Source organism: Mustela nivalis (assembly GCF_964662115.1).
Source record: "Mustela nivalis genome assembly, chromosome: 6".
In the NCBI taxonomy this organism is placed as follows: Eukaryota; Metazoa; Chordata; class Mammalia; order Carnivora; family Mustelidae; genus Mustela; species Mustela nivalis.
In genome coordinates this window covers 90,874,310-90,894,934 of record NC_139025.1, presented here as the reverse complement: position 1 = coordinate 90,894,934, position 20,625 = coordinate 90,874,310, and the positions used below count along the sequence as shown (strand labels likewise).

Genomic DNA, 20,625 nt, shown 5'->3' with positions numbered 1-20,625 from the left:
TGCTAGGCTTTGACTTTTGACTCTTGAGCATGACTTGCTTCAGGAGAATGAAATGTGCCTTTTGGTTCAACCCCTTGCTTTGGTAGCCCGACACAAAGTGAAAGATGCCAAGTGCGCATTGCTGCATTTCTCTCCTGGGAGGATGGATCAAAGCCCTTTTAGTAAAATGCTTTGGGAACATGAAGAGTAGAGCTCCCATTTGAGTCAGAGCTGGTCTGGGGGCAGATTTTGGCACTCTGTTGCATGTGTGTTCCGTGGAGTCAGGTTTACTTTGGGCAGGTCTACACATCTCAAGTGTAGTGTTCTACTACTAGTGTTCATCTACGACATCTAAAGTGTAGTGTTCACGGTACTCTGTACACAAACCTCTTCACTAATATGGTTTGGAATGTAATAGAGGGCTATATAGTGGAAAAGAATAAATTTCTTTAAAGACTTCAACTCACTCACAGGGTAGTGAAGGTTCACAGGAAAGGCGTAGGAAAGGTGAGACGAGCGGAGGAAATAGTGGACTCCTAGCCCCCACTCTCTCACTAGACTGGTCTAGGCCAAGCCTCCCACACTGCTCAGGTTGCTGTCCCTCTCTCTCTGACAGCCATTGACGATGGGATTCCACAGTCTGTACTTCCTTTCAGCTTTCTAATAGTTCCCTTACCTGCCTCTCGCATTTCTTCAGGCAGGCTGTCTTTTTTGTAGAATCTTCTAAAACACAGTAGTGTGGCTTGGCTGTCTTCAGAGTCTTCTTGCTTGTGGGAACACAGTCATCGGGTCTCCTAGAATCCTGTTTAGATCAGGTAAGGAAATAGAAGGTGGTGTCCATTTTAAGGAAATGGACATCGGTGTCCTGGACACCAAACTGGGTGCCACAGCTTCAAGTTCAACTTGAAAACCCTCAGATAGCCTCTTCAAAGTAGAGTGCTTCCTTCTGAATGGTTCGTTGGCGGCTGCAATGACATGCCACTTAATCACAGCCTCTCTGGGGAGAGGAGAACTACCATGACCGCCAGGATATGACCTGAGTCATTATCGGCATTGCCACGACACTCATGTTCTTCCCGGAACAGAAGAAAGCAAGAAGGATGTTAATGTTAGAATGGATCTGCTAGTATTTCAGAAACCTTATTCGGTTTCTGTATACACACGTCAGTAAATTTTTAGCAAATTTAGTAAATATGTAATAAATGGGACTAGATTGGAATACAGGGGATATATAAGGTGTTTCAGCTTACTAGCTCTTAATTAATTAATTAATAAGTGTTGCCCATGATTACCAATATAAACTAGAAGCCTTATTATGTATGTTTGCATTCTGAATAGCTGTATCTTTAGTTTAATGTGTTCGGTAGAACCAAGAAAGAAAAGGAAAAAATTATATTACATTTAAAAACATGTGTGGGCATATACATTCAATTCAATGCATTACTTTAGTATGTCATCCAACTGTAAATGCAAAAATACTGAAGTGTATTTATTTATGCAGATATACTCATACTTAACTCGTAAGAACACAGCACATCATCTGTGGTGACTTAATGTGTGGTGTCATGCTTTTCATTGACTAGTCACAATTCAGGGTCACGACAATAACTTAATTCTGAGGAACAGCTTGCTTTTTGTATACCTTTACATTTCACAAAGACTTTTATGAGGAAAGAAGAATATTTTTATACTGAAAAATGCAATTTGTTGTGTACGTAAGAAAAGTATGCACATAACTAGTATGATAGGTACTTGGATGTGTTTCATGCATTTGTAATGGATTTGTGTAAATCTAGGCTGAGGCTACCAGGAGGGGACAGGCAAACATCCTGGGCTCTGACCACATGATGCTTTAAACAACTCCGCATAATCCAAAATAAACTGGCCCCTTTCTCTACCCAATATCTCTTCCTCATTTTGGGAAATAGTATCTTAGTATCTATCTGCTCAGTTCCCAAGGCTGGAAAACTGTACCTCGTCCTTGTCTCTCTGTCTTCTTTAGAAACTTCTCCCAATCTCATTCCAAGCAGCCACCAAGTCTTGTTATCTCCAGCCCCTTAAAAGCACTTAAATATGCCCATTCATTCTGTCTCTTTATGTATACCTTAATTTGGGCCACTGTCATTTATACTGCTTAGATTTCTGTAAAGCCTCCTAATGGGTCTCCCTACCTGTTCTCTATCTTCAATCCATCTGCCACACTTCAGCCCATGTAATTTTTTCCAAGACATATCTGCCTTTTTTTTTTAAATAAACATATAATGTATTATTAGCCCCAGGGGTACAGGTCTGTGAATCACCAGGTTTGCACACTTCACAGCACTCACCATAGCACATACCCTCCCCAATGTCCATAACCCCACCCCCCTCTCCCAACCCCCGTTCCCCCAGCAACCCTCAGTTTGTTTTGTGAGATTAAGAGTCACTTATGGTCTGTCTCCCTCCCAATCCCATCTTGTTGCCTTTTTTTTTTTTTAAAGCCCCTGAATGTTATATCATTCAAGTCTCTTAGCACGGATTGCAAGGCCCTTCAGGATCTGATCTCAACTGTACATGCCCACCCCTCACTCAGCTGGGACCATGTACAATTAACAGCTATTTATCCAACTCTCGATTTCCACTTCATTTTTGAAAGTGTCTACTCCCTTGATACAGAAGACTTGCTCCAACTCTGTCTGGTTTCATTGTTCCTGAGTTTAGACCTATCTTTTGCTGGGAAAGACTTCCCTGAATTTCCCACAGTCTCTTAAATGCACTGTGCATGCCCAGTTGTATCCATTCAACATCCAGCAAGTATCTGTCTGGTGCCCGCTGGATTCCACATAGTATTTCTGGAGGCAGGCGATGTTGCTGATGACAAACAGAAAAAGATCTTTGCCCCCATGGAGCTTTCCTTCTCCCAGCATTAGCACTGCGGCTTAGCTCACTGTCTTCCTGATTCTCTTCCTCAGAAGATGAAGAAGGGCTCCCCTGCAGTTTTTGTATTATTATGATTGGCAGTATCCAATCAGTAAATGTTTAAAGACACGGATAGACTCGCAAATGTGAAGCAAAGAAATGCCACTATTTTTCTTTTATCTTAGGTCATTATAGTTGCTGTGAAGCCAAAAAAATTGTTTGGAAGTAAAAGAACCCAAACCTTTTTACATGACATGGTGATTTAATGAGTAGACCCAGAGACATGTCTTCAAACTCTTATATAACCCTTTTTCCCCCAACCTGCCTTTTGAGTCCTATAACCTCTTCTAATATCTAGATCAATCTGCTCATTTTCTGACCAACACAGTCTATAATGGAGTGTATGAGAATGAGTATCAAAGATAAAGACACTAGACTTCTGAAAGAAAATCAACTGTTTGAACAATAGTATTAAATATATGCTTTCAGTGGGCCTGAGGTGAAAACATAGATATTTTTTTGACAAACCTAAAGCAGCCACACTAAACTCTTAATCTGTCCTTCAAAATTAGAAATAAAAATCTAGAAGACAAGAAAAGGGTTTTTGATGTTTTGAAGCCTCATTGATTTTCTTTTTCTAAAGTGAAAAGGAAGATCACAGCCGTGTTTTGCTTTTGATAAAAATATATTGGATGGACTTGAAAAATCAGAAGCTAATTACTTTTAAGATGATCTTAGGCAGGGAAAAATTTAAGGTGACACGTAGAGTTGTGTTAGCTAACATTTAGTATTCAGGTCCCATAATTCCTTTGCAAAACAAATATGATTAATATGTGATTTTTAAAAATGGTCACTAACATGTGTATTTCTTATCTGCATAGGCACCTTCTAAACATATGCACCTTTATTAAACAGGCTTATATTTTCTGCCTCCTGGGTGCTTTATATTTATATGCCTATGCGGTTCTTCCAAACACTGTTGCTTGCTTCGTTTTTGTAGAGATCACGAGTCCACTTGGTATTAGTGACTTATACTTTCCTGTGCTTTGTGAGTGTGGGTAATAGCCTCTTTGTATACCAATTTGCTTACACTGCAGTCTCTTTTGGTAATACTGTACATTGCCTGACCTCTGAATGGAAAAATAATAACAAGTTAAAACAGTCATTTTACCTGAAGTCGATAAGGCCATAACACTCAACCTGCTTTCAATTCACATACTCAATTTTCATCCACTCACTCTCGACTTTGAGAGGAAGGAATAATGACAGGTTACAGGCACTTTATTTCAAAATTCACTCACAAAGTTATTGACAAGCATTTTTCACAGAAACAGCTCTTCTCTCTGACCCTCGTGAGCTGTTTACATGAAAAATGCTCTTCCTTGTAGATTAATGAGAGTGGAACCTAATTCCATACCAAACATGTAGCAATTGCTTTAGCATTTCTGTTTTTGATATGGGAACAAAAATAGGGATAATTTGCCTCAAATTGCAGTCACTTCAGTCATAATAAAATCTCGGAGAGTACTGTTTGCTTTCAACTTTCATTAGGTAAGCTGGGGCTGTTATTAAGGCACCAACACATAAATGTTATATTAGCACTTAACAGAAGCATAGCATTCTCCTCTAGGAGATAAATTCTACCCTTGTCAATATAATTCCTTACTGAGTGCAGTAAAAGAGTTTGAAAAGATGAAATAGTGAAGCTTTGCACTAGAGGAAAAAGAATACCCTGTTCATTCAAGCTTAAAGGCCATTTTGTTGGTCCAAGGTGCCAGGGTACTGTTAAGAAAATAAGTCCCAGAGAAACTCTGGTAGGTCAAGTCAAACATTGAGACAAACTTTCAGAAATGTTCTCTTTGTCTGAGTTGTTAAATCAGTTACTTTAAATTTCTGAATGCTTTCAACTGGCATTTCAACTCTGTGTAGGAATATAAGGATTTAGGGCCAAGATGGAGTTCATTTCCAGAAAGCAAATGATAATCCTTATGTGTAAACCACTATACACACAGCACCCACATTTTTTTTTTAAGTTTGGTAAGTCCTTTCAAAATGTCAGGTATTGTGTATAATCATCATGATAGAGTTGTTGAAATTAAGTGTGTGTTTATCCATACTCTTACTACCACGTGTCTTAGGCATATTAAAAATAACTGTCTCCTATGTAGGCCTAAGAGAAGTGCTGTTACCCTTGGAGAAATGAGGACGATGTAGTCATCTAAAATGGGGAAACAAAGGAAGAGGAGGGGCATCTACACGCTTGGCGATTGCTAGGCCTATCGTTGTAATGGTCCAGCTGTCCCAGCCTTTCAGAGTTCTTTATCATACGTCATTCGATGGTTTTAAGGTCCTTTAAGGAGTCTGTTGTCATTTGGATTGTTCAGAAGCCTTAACTGCAAACACTAGACTGTTTCAACTACCAAGTTGAAGCCATAATGTTCTTCAGGGAACATTGTCCCTCTGTATTTGCAAGACACACGATTATAGACAACAACATATAGTATGTGATTATGCCTAACAATGGTGGTGATGAGGGCTATTTGGCTTAACATTCTGTTCATAGGGTTGAATGTATTTGTATTTGGCAACTTAGGTTGCTATTCTACTAACTGGGACATTCCTGTCACTCAACCTTTCCCAGAAGGGTAATGCATTTCCATCCACCCCACCACCTATCCTTCAAGTTCTGGTAATCCTGAAAATGCCTATAAATGTTGACTGTGGCCAGACAGAAGGGAAAAAGAAGCGTTAAGTAGCTTTCTGCTGAGGCTTCAAAGTCATGAGTATAACGGATGTTCATTTGTAATCAAGTTTTGAAATGGTAGTTTTAATATATAACATTTATATGAACAAAACAGCAGTTTCCTCTTCAAGACCAAATTAAAATAACTTTCAATCCATAAATACGAAGCAATTATATTTTTCTTAAAAAACACATTTTGGGTGTAAAATGAGAACTAATGAATATGCCCACAATTTAATATGCTGACAAATATTTTAGATGGAAGTTTTAGTTGGCTTTAAAATTTAGAGAGCATTATTTTTTTTGTAATATATATTTAAAAAATAAATTCAGGTCAGAGCTAGCAACTTTTCAACCATACCACTGAGTGCAAACTTAAAAATATAATTTATAGGGAAAGTAACAAGGGCCTACCATCTAATTAAAGCAAATACCTAACTATAAGCTCTTTAGAATCTTACAGATTTTTTTAAACCTCCACAGGTAGCACAGAGCCTGGCACCCAATAAGTGGTCAAGAGAGTTTTCATGCTAACATTTTTCTGGCGGGCTATTTATATCAAATTCTGAAATGTTCATTCAATGTGGCCCTGAAATTCTAAGTTTAGAAATTTATTCTAAGAAAATAATTAGAGATGTTCACAAAGAAATTCACTGGAGTTATACAGGGTTTTTATCAAAGTGTTATATGTAAAGCAAAAACTACGTACAATCAAAATATCAAAAAATAGATTATTAGTCAAACATACTGCTGTATATCACATAACGAAATATTACACAACTATGACAAACTGTGTTTGAACATTTAAGGGAAAATAAAATATATTTTGTGGGAGAAAGAGAGTTCAAAGACTAGTAGGTATGATATTAATAAAGTGCCTATGTATTTGTATTTGGCAACTTAGGTTTCTATTCTACTAACTGGGACATTCCTGTCATTCAACTTTTCCCAGAAGGTTAATGCATTTCCGTCCACCCCACCGCCTATCCTATGATATTAATATAGTGATATGTAGGTATGATATTAATAAAGTGCCTATGTAATATATGTGTGCATATAAATACATACATATACATGCATACATATATGAATGAGACAGGAAAAATTATATACAGAAAAAACCCCACATGTTTCTTGTTAAGCCCCTGCTGGCTTATGTAGATGAAGGATGCTAGGATGGGTCCTTTATTTACTGAGTGAACAGCTCCAGGTGAGTAGCCAGAGTGAAGAAAGACCAGAGCCAAGGGCAGAGCCAGCCCTGTGCAGCCTGGCAGGGCTGGTGATGGACAAGGAGTTGAGGCAGTTGGCAGTTAATAGGAATTAGAGCCTCGGCAAAGAACCCAGATGTCTAAGGGAGATTTTTTTTTTATTCAGTTTTTCTGTGCAATATATACTATATCCTTCACCTTTGCCTCCTCCTGAAAACTTCAGAAAATCTTGTTTTTTCTTTTACTTATAAAGCAGGTAGGTTTTCTTTGAGGGGAAGTGACCAAGTATTGACTCCCACTCAGGGGCAAATAGCAAGGCTGCCTAAAGAGCTGACCACATCTGGGATATCGTTAAAAAGCAATGCACCAAAGTATTAGCCAGTCCTTAGAACTGGGTAGAGAGAGAAGGAGTTCTCATTCCCTTCTTCGAATTGTAATACGTTTCTCAGATTTCTGTAATGAATTAATGTATATTGCTCATGTATTATACTATTATTGTAATGCATATTACCATTATAATCAGAAAAAAGTTATTTAAAAAATAAACTGATGTCACATGAGTGAATAAATGAGTCATGAATGAATGAATTTAAAGAGTGGTAGCTGTGAGAAAGACTTCAAAATACATTCAAAAGAAAACTCTTCTAATTTACAGTGACTGTAAGAAACCTCAGAGCCTCCTTTCAGTTTTTGGTCACCCTCTGAAATAGGACACTTGGTTTTAGAATATGCACACACACAATATATATGTTTTTGCTTAATGAGTTTTATAATGCCCGAGTAGTCAAGTAATACATTTGCCTACTATTTTTCTTGTAAACAATAATTGTATCCTTTCAAATCAATATTTTAGTAATAAATTTATACACACACACACACACATATCACTTGTGCCTACAATCAAGTAGACAATGAAAGGAATTTTAAAAATTTCATTCCTATGTTTTCCATTGAAAAAGGGAATCTAGCAAGATAAGCCTATGCATTTAAGCAACTAGTGAATGGAGTTGTGTTGACATTACTGTTCTCCCAACCGTCACTTCGTCACTTCTGATGATTAAGATCACATTGCCAGGCAACTAGGGCTTGATTCCCGGCTGCACCACTTATTGGCTGTGCCATCTTAGGGCAGACATTTAATTCCCAGTTTCCTATTCTGTAAAATGGGATAACACCAAGTCCTCTCTCAAGGTTGTCATGAGAATAATACAAAACATTTTTAGATTTGTTTAGAGGGTGACCTTTGATTTGGGTCCTGCCACCAGCATTTCCGAGCATGCTGACATCGTGCTGATGCCAATGATCCTGTAGCGCGCCCACTGGTTACAGTGTTCATTTGGCACCACTGTATGCAAATGTGGACACTAAATACTGCAGTTGTTCTTACACTCACTATTACTGCCCTCGGAGTCTTTTGTCAGCTCTAAAGACAAAACTCGGCTTTGTCGTAAAAATTCACCATTAAAAGATATTTTAATAGAGTAAGACTTGAGTTTCTTAACTTATGTAATAAATTGAGATTATGATTTGACATCAGAAAATTATATTGCAGTGGAGTAATGTAGTACTTTAACTGTCTTACACTAACAGGGAGAGAACTTAGATGGACTTAATGTATAAATGATGCCCTTGTGCCAAGTAGAAGCCAAATGATATGACATTCTGTTCAAAAGAAGATTTTACAATGGTTCATATAGAGAGAAATAGTGGGAGAAAAGAGTCACTCCATGTCAAATTGCAGTACAGCTATGCCAGCCAGAAAAGGAATCATACCCAAGGAGCCAGCATTTGTTTGTTTAGGAGATACATTACATGAGTCCTACTTCTCAAGTATTATTTTGTAGTAGCTCATTAACAGTGTGAAGTAGTAAATAATAAGATGTAGAATATCTTTGTTTCATAATATTTCTTTATTAATCTGTGTTAGGATCATTAAAATGACTGTCCTTCTAAATAAAGATGTATATACTTATGACTAATTACAGTTATGTGTCACAATAAAGTGATGCTTCCAGTTATAGTTGTATTGGCTTTGTGGGTTTAGTTTTATTTAATCTTCCTATTTGTTTTGGTTGTATAATTGACAAAAGCTATAGGCAAGGAATTCGTGGGTAGTTTTATATGGGCATGTAAGGTTATACTAAAAATAGCGCAGACCTAAACTGGACATCTGCAAACATTATTTTTTTTCTCATTTTCAAGAGTAAAAAGTTTGAGAAATGCTGTAGTAGAGTAACTTGCTTTTCTTTGCAGAATGTTTCAAACCATATCATTACCAAAAGTAACGTGCAATTTTGGCTGAAAATCTAATACATTCGGCTCCTATTCAGGAAGTTGATAGCCTTGTGGGCTTATTATCCTGACAAAGACGACAATGAGAGTGGTGAAGATGATTCTGCAAAACTACAGATGAGGGTCCCACTCCCCATCAACAGACTGTGCACTGATTTATACTGACCCATGGACAATTTTCCTCCAGTTATGATAAATGACATGCATTTGCAAATTTCCATTCTTATCTCTACGAAATGGACAATACCTATATGATTATCTTCAAAAGTTAAGGTGAGGAACAAAGGATCATGTGAAAGTAATTTAAATTGCAAGATTTTACAGCTACCCAAATGGCATCATTATTATTTCATTAAGAATCATCTCAGGGCCTATTTACTCTGAGTTCTTCTTTTTCTTCCTGTTTAGGCGATCAGGAGTAGGTTGTAAGCAGTTGGGAATAGGTAGCACATCAGTTCTTGGCTATCACAAAGTGCAGCTGCTAAAACCTGATTGTTTTCAGAGGCTACACACCACGAAAACTTTGGCACCTTTTAGAGTACCAGGGAAGCTTTCAAAGCAAAAAATACCATTACATCGCTTTGATAAATACAGAGTACCCTGGTGTAGATGCCCGCTTCCTCTGGGAAGCTGGAGTCCCCATTACAGAATGAACTGAAGCTGAGAAACAACTCCAGCTTTACCACCTGAGTGTCTGCCCTTGAATTGATATTAAGTAACCATATCGCTCATTATAGCCTTTAATCTCCCTTGCTGATACCTTTTAATTTTTAAACAGCTCGACTTTACAAATCATCTCTTCTTTCATGTGTTCTCCCAGCGAAAGAATTAATTTTGCAAGCAAAATATCTAAACAGTAAGCATAATAAGAATGAAACAGGTTCAAGCTCATTAGCAGCAGGGAGCAGATGTAGTAAAACTCTGCCAGTTCCCCTACATTGCCTTCTCAGCAGGGACCGGGCACCAAGCTGGGAGTTAGTTCCACAGCACAATGCTTGGCTGCAGCCGCAGCAATTGTACCTCTATGGCTTCGAGTATAATCCTAAGAATTCACTTTGATTTTTGATTTTTCTTTGCAATAATAATGTCTAAAAGGACCCCGCAGAGCTAAAATGTAAAGTTAAGCACCAAGTGCTGGCTAATCGGGAGACTATAACAATGTAATGGATAAGAAAATAATTATAGATTATAAGGGCATTTTATCCTTTTAAAAATATTACCTTCTTGACAACAGAGGCTCTGGAGTCTGGATGAAATTGTAATTGCTCAAGTTAAACTTCCTTGAAATATCATGCCATATCTGACGTTCGTTATAACGACTGTTGCGCATCCAATAGAAGAAAGCTGTGATGGACCAAAACAATACACTGATCACGATACAAAATAAATGCACATGATTTCTGTGAGAAAAAACACAATCTCTCTCAGATTATTGAACTCAAGGATTTCTTGCTTAAAAAACCTGCTAAAATAGAACCATCTCTTAGGAAACAGCATTATCAACCAAAATGAGGTGGTTATAAATGTGAATATTAGCAAGCCTTTATTTAAAAAGAAAATCTCTCCTAGAAATTAGAATACATTCCTGGGACTATACATAATAATTAGATGTGAAAAACATTGCTGGACAGTTTATATATATATATAATATATCTCCTAACAATCCATCCTGGACATTCAGAAGGTGATTTCATATTAATGATGTGTTTGCATATGTAAGCATTACTTATAGTTCCCAGAATGTATTCTAATTTCCAGCAGAGATTTTTTTTTAATAAAGCCTTATTTTGTTTTTTTAAGATAAGTGAAAATACACTGTAGAATCCAATTCATGGAATTTCCAATAAATCAAACGGCAACAGATCTGAATGTAACAATCAATAACTTTATCTGTTAGTCTTACATCTCCATACATTACTTGAAAATCTGATGCTGTGTGTTTGTTTGCTGTGTTTGTGTGGGTTTAGTTTTTGCAACGGATTCATTCAGCCAAGTCTGATAGACAAGATGCTTCTAAGAGGATGACATTAACAGTGTTCCAGGAAAGCTACTCTAAATCTTTCAAAGAAAGAAAAAAGAAACTTAGAAGTGTAATTACTGGGAGAGACGAAATGCATATTCTGAGTCTTCTAGGCTACTAAAATAAACTTGTAATCTTTACTCTGAAAAGTAATAGTATTGGCTTCAAAACCTGGTGCAGAATCTAAACCTGCAAGTAGGAGTTAAACTTAACCATTTTGTGAAAATTCAAATGGCAAGGTCAAGAGGATCATTAAGTAGGAAGAAGTGGACCTTAAAAAGTCACCTATATACTAAGGTTGATTGAGTCCTTTGAATTGCTTGACCCATATTCCACTGTAGGAGGAAAAGTGGGTTTCCTGACACGTCTCCTATAATGCAAACATTTTAAGTATCTTCACACTCAAGTAGGTCCTAACAATTTATATCAATTGGATCATGCATTTCAAAAGTTGGGTTAATTCTTCAAACTCAGTAGATTGTGGGTAATGCTAGAAGTCATGGCAATAGTGACCTAGGACTTGTGTATCCTTGAAGGTATGTACCCAAGACAGTGGGTCACTTTGTGGTATCAGCATTTCACTGTGCAGTTTCCAGAACTAAAAACAACTGAGCTCCCTTAGCAATCTCCAGCACAGATCCTACGGACAGTTTACGTATGGAAATATGGAACTGAAAACTTCAAGGAAATTCTGCTTTTACGTTTTATTAGAAATGGATTAAGAATAATAGAACCAAACTGAAAGCAAGGACACATCTGTAGAAAAACATGCAGAAAACACATCTTTAATGTGGCAGTAAAACCCATCCACAAAAAATAACTAAAAAAATCATGCTCTCTAATATTTTACAGGCATAGAAACCATGGACAATTGCTGACATGATATCTACCTTTTGGAATGATTTCATCTGGGTTACCTGTCATCCAACCTGAAAATCAAGTGACAAGAAAAGAGTAGAAACTATAAAGTCCTTGAAAACAACCAGACCAACAGGACTGAAGGGATGCTCATCAAAACGCAATTCTGCCTACTGGTCATGTACGAGGAAGAGACGGCAGCAGGATACTCAACAAACTGGAGTATAGTGTTCTGAAGTGTGGTATTTCCAAACAGTGAGGGCATAGAAGTGCTTTAAATTACTGCTGAAGAAGAGCCTAGAGCAATATGGAATTAACTGTGGATGACGACGACATTAGGTGACAGAACAGCCCGGTATGCAGCTACAAGGAATAGAGTTGTTTTTGGTGGGGGAAAAAAACAGAAAAGCAAGAAAATAACCGTCAGGCTGATTACTGCATAGAAGGTAGAGTTGCCAATAGTGACGACCATTTCAGGTAGAAGCTACCGCCATATAACATGACAATTTTCACATGAAAATGTCGGAGTGGAGAAAATATTAAAGGATTATAAACTCTCTATGGAATTATAAAGTTGTAAGCTTGGACAGATTGTCCACATCCATTCAATCCTCTAAGGTCCTCCTTGCTCACCAGTTAGTTAGCAGCTGAATCCACGTCTCTGGATGCCTGGCCTAGCCACCCACCCTACTCACAGTGTATTAGAAGCATCCACTTTAAAATAGAGGCAAACCTCTTAAATTAGAAGAATGCCTGTACCAATTCATTTATACCTTCAAAGAAAATTTGGGGAGGGGGAGGTATGCAAGGTGTGAAATCTGTGCATTCAATGAAAACTTTCAAGGTATCTTTAAATATAAGACCCTGATGATGTCTTTGAATTTCTAATACAGCTTGGTGATTTTTAGTCTGCCACAAAGGCCTATTTTGATCTCATGGGTCACCTTGTCCAACCCTTTCATTTCAAAAAGTAGGAGCTCTGTTCACTCATTTCCACATAAGTAGCCCTTTCTACTCTCTCTACAAATGCATTCACTGATACTCAGGGCAGGATGAATAATTCGGGCTGCTAACTCGTCTCCAGAATTCCTACACTTTGCTCCTACCAGTGGAATTGTGCAGTTACAAATGATCGGTTGTCTTTATTCTGAATTTGAATATGCTAGTTGCATTTGCTGTTGACAGTATGTACCTTCAATTAAGTATTACATTATCCTATGGAATGTGGATGTGAAACAAAATAGAGCCGGTTCTACAAAACTTAAGTTGAATCTTGTTGGATAGGCTTTACAAAAGTGAGCTGTTACTAAAAACATGTTGTCAGTGTTGGTGAGAAGATAGGAAAATTGGAACTCTTTCTCACTGTTGGTGAGAATGTAAAATGGTGTAGCTGCTGCGAAGAACTGTATGAAGGCTCCTGAAAAAATTAAACATAGAAGTACCATATGATTTAGAAATCCCCCTTTTGGGTATTTATCCAAAAGAACGGAAATCAGGATCTCAAACAGATACGTGCATTTTCATGTTCATTGTAGCATTATTGTTCACAATTGCCAATAACAGGTGGAAACAACCTAAGTGTCCATTGAGAGACTGACGGATAAATAAAATGCAGTATACACCTTCAATGGAATATTATTCGGCCACAGAAAAGAAGGAAATCCAACCATGCATAAGAGACTCTTAATCATAGGAAACAAAATGAGGGTTGCTAGAGGGATGGGGGTGGGAGGATGGGGTAACTGGGTGATAGACATTGCGGAGGGCACATGATTTAAGGAGCATTGGGTATTATATACTGGGTATTATACGAAATTATATAGCACTGAGCTCTACCTCTGAAACTAATAATACACCAGATGTTAATTAATTGAATTTAAATTTTAAAAAAAGATTTTAAAAAAACCCACCCAAAACCCTTGAAGACATCATGCATAGTGAAATAAATCAGTTACAGAAAAACAAATACTGCATGATTCCATTTATATGAGGTGTCTGAAATAGACCTACTCATAAAAGCAGAAAGTAGAATGGTGTTTGCCAAGGAGGGAAAGGCAGAAAGTGGGAAGTTGCTGTTTAATGGGTATAAAGTTTCAGTTATGCAAGATGAAAAAGTCCTGCAGATCAGATGTGTAACATTGTGCTTAGAGTTAACAATACTGCAACATATCCTTAAACATTTAAGAGAGTAGATCTTGTCGTGGTTTTTTTTTTTTTTTAAACCACAAAAAAGCTATTAATTTTGGTGCAAAAGATTAGAAAAACTGTTAAATTCTAGAAATGTTTTTCACTAGGATTACTTCAGAAATGTTTTTAATTTGTTGGTCCATTTTATAGAAAAAGAAAATAGAAGTTGTAGGTAATATATTATGAGCGGAATTTATGCAACAAATATTCAAAATAAACAGGACATGCCAGGACAAGATTTAGGTCCTACACCAAAACACTAGTGAATTAATGTACATTTATTTGTTTTAATTTAAATGTTTTAGGGTATGTGTAGTTCATTTCTTTTTTTAAAAATAATTTTATTTATTTATTTATTTATTTATTTATTTATTTATTTGTGAGAGAGAGAGAGAGAGAGAGAAGAGAGAGAAAGAAAGAGAAATAGCATGAGAGGGGAGAGAGTCAGAGGGAGAAACAGATTCCCCACTGAGCTGGGAACCCCATGCTGGACTTGATTCTAGGACTCTGGGATCATGACCTGAGCTGAAGGCAGTTGCCTAACCAACTGAGCCACCCAGGTACCCCGTGTAGTTCATTCCTTAATGATCTTTTCGTTTATTTAATTTATATTTTTAAAGATTTTATTTATTTATTTGACAGAGATTACAAGTAGACAGAGAGGCAGGCAGAGAGAGAGGAAGGGAAGCAGTGTCCCTGCTGAGCAGAGAGCCAGATTCGGAGCTCGACTCTAGGACCCTGGGATCACGACCCTAGCCGAAGGCAGAGGCTTTAACCCAACTGAGCCACCCAGACACCCCTGATCTTCTAGGTAAACGACTTACTCAAATAGCTTAAGTAGAAGTCCTGTGCCTAACTCATTAGTTGAGATATCCCCAAATTTTCCCTTACAATGCATCAAAGGTGATTTTGGCTTAAACTTTAAGGAATAGATTTGATGATTTGGTCACTTCCACTATAATCAGGCTATTTATTCCATTCAGTAACTATCTCTTGAGGGCTTGCTTTGTGCTAAGTACCATGTCTGACATCTTACTATGTGGTATGGAAGGTGTGTGAAATTTGGACTAAAACTTGTGTTCAAAGCCTGACTCTATAATATCCACCTAATTAAGTTGCCTAGAGGATTAACTGGTAGGCTACCTGACTCATGGTAAGTGCTCAATAAATATCAGTTTCCTCAAATATATCACAGCATTGAATCACAATGACAACTGACAAGTGGGTACTATTATCCCCATTTTATAATTACACAGCTAATTGTTTGGAGAGCCTGCCTAAAAACCCATCTGTCTAAAGCCTGTGCTCTTTCCACTGCAGGATGCTGTTTCATTATGGTCTAATTTTGAGTAGGATTCCAGTCTGGAGGATTTAGCCAGGTTGAGTTGCAAATGCACCATCAATAGCTGAATGAATAGATGTAAATGCTGAAAATGATGTAGACAGAATTGCTTAGTGGTACCCACTTATAAACTGGGGAATAGCTGCCAGATGCAGTGGTTTAAATTTCATTAGTGTTTATGTCTAGCTGCTTTTTTTTTTTTCCCCTGGTGGGAGGGTTGGGGGTAATAATTAGGTTGTCTGGATGCTTCTTGGGTCTGCCTCTTTTATTATATTTTTGATTTATTATATCTTATAAGTAATTTCATTAGAAGTTTAAGAGAAGGGAGTGGCAAGGACCCAGTCCTACTTTTCACCAGTTAGAATTCATGATTTCTGTGCACTCTGGTTTCTGGAGGGATATTGCCCTGGGATATGAAGAAGCATTAAAAGCTTGGTCTCAGTAACAAAGTACTAGTGTTAGCGTTGTTATTGTTCTGCCTTTCTAGTTGGAGAAGCATCCTTGTAGCTGGACTGGACAGAAACCTAATAGAAAGACAACATGGGTGACTTTTTCTTTAAACTTGTAACTTCATGGTAGGCTGCCCAAGCAACGAGATGATCACTTCTTTGCCCTAATTCTTACTGTAAAGGTAGTATGTAAATGACTTGTCATGATTAGGTATTTTAGAATTGCCACCAGCTTTACTTTTTCTGTCACTATTCTCATATTGGTACCACAGAGGTACTGGCCTTAGTGTCCCTTTTACCATTTTTCTCATATTCCTTTTGCTTCAGAGAGCCAGTTCCATAATTTAAGAGCCAGGCAGACCCCAACACTGGAATTATCTGCTAAACTTGAAATTATCTCTCCCTATTTGACTTTTCCATTGCATTTGTTATGGCACTGATTATAATTTACGGTACCTCTGCAAATCCCTTGAAGGCACTTTTGTAAATTTTTTTCTCAAAAAGTAGTTTGTTTGAAATTTTGATGAATTTCAAGATGTATTATCAATCACTTTATAATGAAGCAAATAACAAGCAAAAATATAAATTTAGCGTAATGGGCCGTATTTCATTGTGCGTCAAAGGCATTTTCTATCAAACTGACTTGTACCTTGAGGTATATACCCTTGTTATAAAATCAACTAAGCTCTCCCTAGAGACAATGTTTTTCTTTTTCTCTTGTGGTCCAACCGCCAAGTCTTTAAGTAGCATACCCAGAAAGAAGAACGAAGCATCATTCTATGTAAATGGTGATTCAAGCAATCACCACTTTGAAGGCCTTCTCTGTTTCAGGCATTGCTTGTTCTTGTCATTTGGAAACTCTATGACCATCTTCATCTTATAAATGATTAAGATTGGCATGAGTAAGTAACTTGCACAAGATCACCAAGATGCAGAACAGGAGTATGGATCACAGTTCATCTCAAGTCAAAGTCTGTGCTCTTCCACTATGAAGACCTTCCCTGATACTCTCCCCACTTGAGATGGATCTGACTTCTGATAAGGCTGATGGGAATAATCTGTATCACTGATTTATGCCCTGCCTTATTTTACAAAGGACTTAAGACAGGGGTGAAACACATGTTCTCTGCATGAAAGAACGGGGTTTGTATTCTCCAGCTGCCATTTAAATCCCGGGACCCCTACTTGATAGCTGAGAGAAACTTGTTTCCTCATTAGTAAAGGGGAGTAACACTGCCTAACTCTTAGCGCTGCTGTAAAAACTGAAGGAAGCAATAGTAGCACTCCTGGGTTGGTGGCTGGTACAAGGAGAGACCATAAACTCAGTTCCCTCCTTATTCTACCCTATCTTTTGAGCACAACTTGCCTCTCTTTAGGGCGTAATGCCATTTGAAAGCAAAATAGCTCTTTTTTCTCCTACTGACCATTACTGTCAGGTTAAACCATTATTGCCCCAACTATAGGTGCCACCCAAGCTTTAAAAAAGGTCTTGAGTGACCATATCCATTTTGCTACACAAGATGGAGTTATATACCTACTTGGGGTTAAGCTTGATTATTGATCTTTATAGGGTTCTTTGCTGCTTCTTGATGTATGTTAAGATACAGATAATTAACTGACATTATTTTATAAGACTATTGAATCTGTACCCTTATAACAACCCCACACAATTTGTGTGCATCTGTAACATCAATATCATTAATTTATTTATTTACAGAGCATTTTTAAACATCTACCATTTGCCAGGCTCCATGCCAAGAACCTGTGGGTTAAGAAATGAACATAAGGCACATAAGGTTGTTGCTTTCTAGAAACTGCCAATCTTGAAAGGAGGAAAGAGACAGAGGTGTAAGTTAATGCTTATAACTCAAAATGATATGTGTTATATTGAAGAATATTAAAAGATCTAATAGATCAAAGAGAATTTTTCATATACTTATAACACTAAATTCTTATCTTCCATCTCAAAAGTAATACTAGTAACAAGTGTAAATACAATGTATGTATTAAGAAACTAAATTTATGGGCACCTGGGTGGCTCAGTTGGTAGAGCCACTGCCTTCAGGACAGGTCATGATCCTGGAGTACCAGGATTGAGTCCCACATTGGGTTTCCAGCTCCACGGCGAGTCTGCTTCTCCGTCTGACCTTCTCCCCTCTCATGGTCTTTCTCACTGTCTCTCTCACAAATAAATAAATCAAATCTTTAAAAAAAAGAAACTAAATTTATAATACCTGTGATTACTATCTGAATAGTATTTTCACAAAATAGTATCATTGAAGTAAAAAGTTTTCAGAGATTTCCCCTTTGTAAAAACAATGCAAAGACAGAGACATTGGGACACTCACTAAATCTGGTTTTGCTAAAGATTCCAACTTCATGAAAAAGGACTTTTTTCATTTAACATAAAAAAGGGATTTTTTTCTTTAACAAAGAAAATCATATCAACAGACATGCAAACCAAAGATAAATGATTAGAATTTGGGTACTGTTTAACTTTTGCAGATATTGTTTAATACTTTCTTATATATAAAATCAGCTGCACATTTTTCTCTCCCTTTTATGTTTGGCTTTCATTTATTAATCTAGATGGACATGGCAGTGTTCATGGGAAGTAATGAAGGTAGTTGCATAGGAAGAACAGGAGGAAAATGTTTTAAATAAGACCCTTTCAAAGAATATAAAGAAATGATATTTTTCAAACTAAGAAACTTTAGAGTTAGAATAATACAAACAGTTTTGGTTTAGAAATCCCAACTCGAGAATTCGCTGGGAGGTTTCAAAATGCACCTGAGGAATATTTACCACCTCATGCATGGTGAAGAAAACATCAAGGAAGGTTAAGTAATTAGTCGGTGCCAAACCAATATGTGACTGGGACAACAACACCTATTTGTGAATAAGACTTTCAGGAAGGAAAGTCAGAACACATGAATATGATGAAACACGGAGAGCGAAGAGGAAACAGACATGGCCCAAAGAAGTTCTCAGCAAATGGTGGGGCACGCCGCTTACTTCACGCTCTTATTTTGATGTTTAGTCTTCATCAGGAGAGTCGATTATAACTGACATGTGCTCAGAGCACCTAAGATAACATGGTTCAAATGAAGACTCTGATGCCAGTCAGAGGGGATGACAAGAAACCCTTGTTAAAAATACTCATTTACTTGTTAACAGAGTTTTCCTCTACACTTTTTTTTTATGCTGCCCTCTAGGACTCATTTTTATTTATTTCCTTCGAAGATTCCCTATTTTTTATGACAGTCTTCTCATTCATGTTGCCCAGAAATGAAAGAGCCTGGGGTTTCCTGACGATAGTGCTTTTAAGATATGCTCTATTCCCTGGTTTAGAGCAAAAGTCAAAGGAAAAGATAATATATGAGTACAGGGAGACCTAAAGCTTGACAAAGGATCTCCCTCTGTCTAGAGAGCAAGAATACCTCTTTCTCATTAGGAATACAAGCCCAGAAGCCATGAGCTGACATCAGCCCCTGCAACCCCAGGCTTCTTCAAGTTGTCAAAGTCCACAATAGCCCTATAGGGTCTAAAAGCAGGAAAACTTTTCATACCCAATAATAACCTACTTTTCTGGTCATCTTTCCGTCCTAACACAATGCACAGTGTGTGCTCATGTAGTCAAATGTACCAATCAGCTATGTACCTGCATATAGGATTATAAGATCTGTTAACTGCAGATCCTATGAAAAGGCGATTGTGGCTAGTGCTATTCCAGACCATTGTACTAAGGGTTTCATATGTTTTATTTCATCTAAACCTCACAGTGACCATATGTTGAAACACTAATAACATAAACCATTTAACAGAAGAGGAAGCTAAGGCTTAGGAAGGAAAGAGGCAATTGATTAAACAGATACCAAAAGTCTTGCAGGCACTGAACCTACATTCGAAGCAGAAGAAAGTTAGATTCAAGTATGGGAGACAAAGAAACATTAAGACAGCAGGCTGAAATGCCCTTTTACTCACACACAACTGCCGTAAGTCTTTAGATCCAGTTTCTTATAATGGGTTATTAAAAATAATAGTGTTTACAGGTAAAGCTCCAGAGATTATTAAAATATTTTAAAACCCCCCCACATGTTAGTAAGAGTGCCCCGGCCATGCTGGCTTCTCATCCAGGATGCCCTTATAAAGCCAGCAAAGAGTTGCATGCTTTGCTTTGCAGAAACTTCCTCTGACTAGTTGATGCCTGCACCAGTCAATCTCTTCAAGACTTCTCTCCCAGGGCATGGCCAGTGGCTCCTACAGGAATGCCTACAGATTGTCCTTGTCTCTTCTGAAGCTGTGAGAACTTCAGTCTCCATGGGAATTTGGCTCTGAAGGAGCTAAGGAGAGACAAAAGAATCTGGAAGGGTGGGCTGGCTGGTGGGTCAAGAGTGGGTACTGCAGTAGACGTTAAATATTTTAAATAACATCTCCGATTGGGAGACTAGGTGAGAACTGCAAGTGTTGATAAAATGAGGTATTTATCATTTAATAGAATAGGATTCTCAATCACGTTTGTAATGAGATCCACAGGAAAAAGAAAAAAAAAAAAACTTGCTTCCAAACACAAACATGAAATTCAAGGTAAAACAGTATAAGTAACTCTCAAAAATACTAACAAGAATACTGTGCCATGCTAAAGAGAT

The 20,625-nt window shown here is 37.5% G+C and overlaps 1 long non-coding RNA gene across 1 annotated transcript in view; it reads right to left on the bottom strand.

The window, feature by feature from the left end:
* LOC309866525 overlaps positions 1 to 20,625 on the bottom strand; it is a 107,978-nt gene that overhangs the window by 73,510 nt on the left and 13,843 nt on the right. Inside the window, exon 2 of the long non-coding RNA XR_014312732.1 lies at positions 10,341 to 10,464. This is a non-coding gene — a long non-coding RNA (uncharacterized lncRNA). The remainder of the gene's footprint in view (positions 1 to 10,340; positions 10,465 to 20,625) is intronic.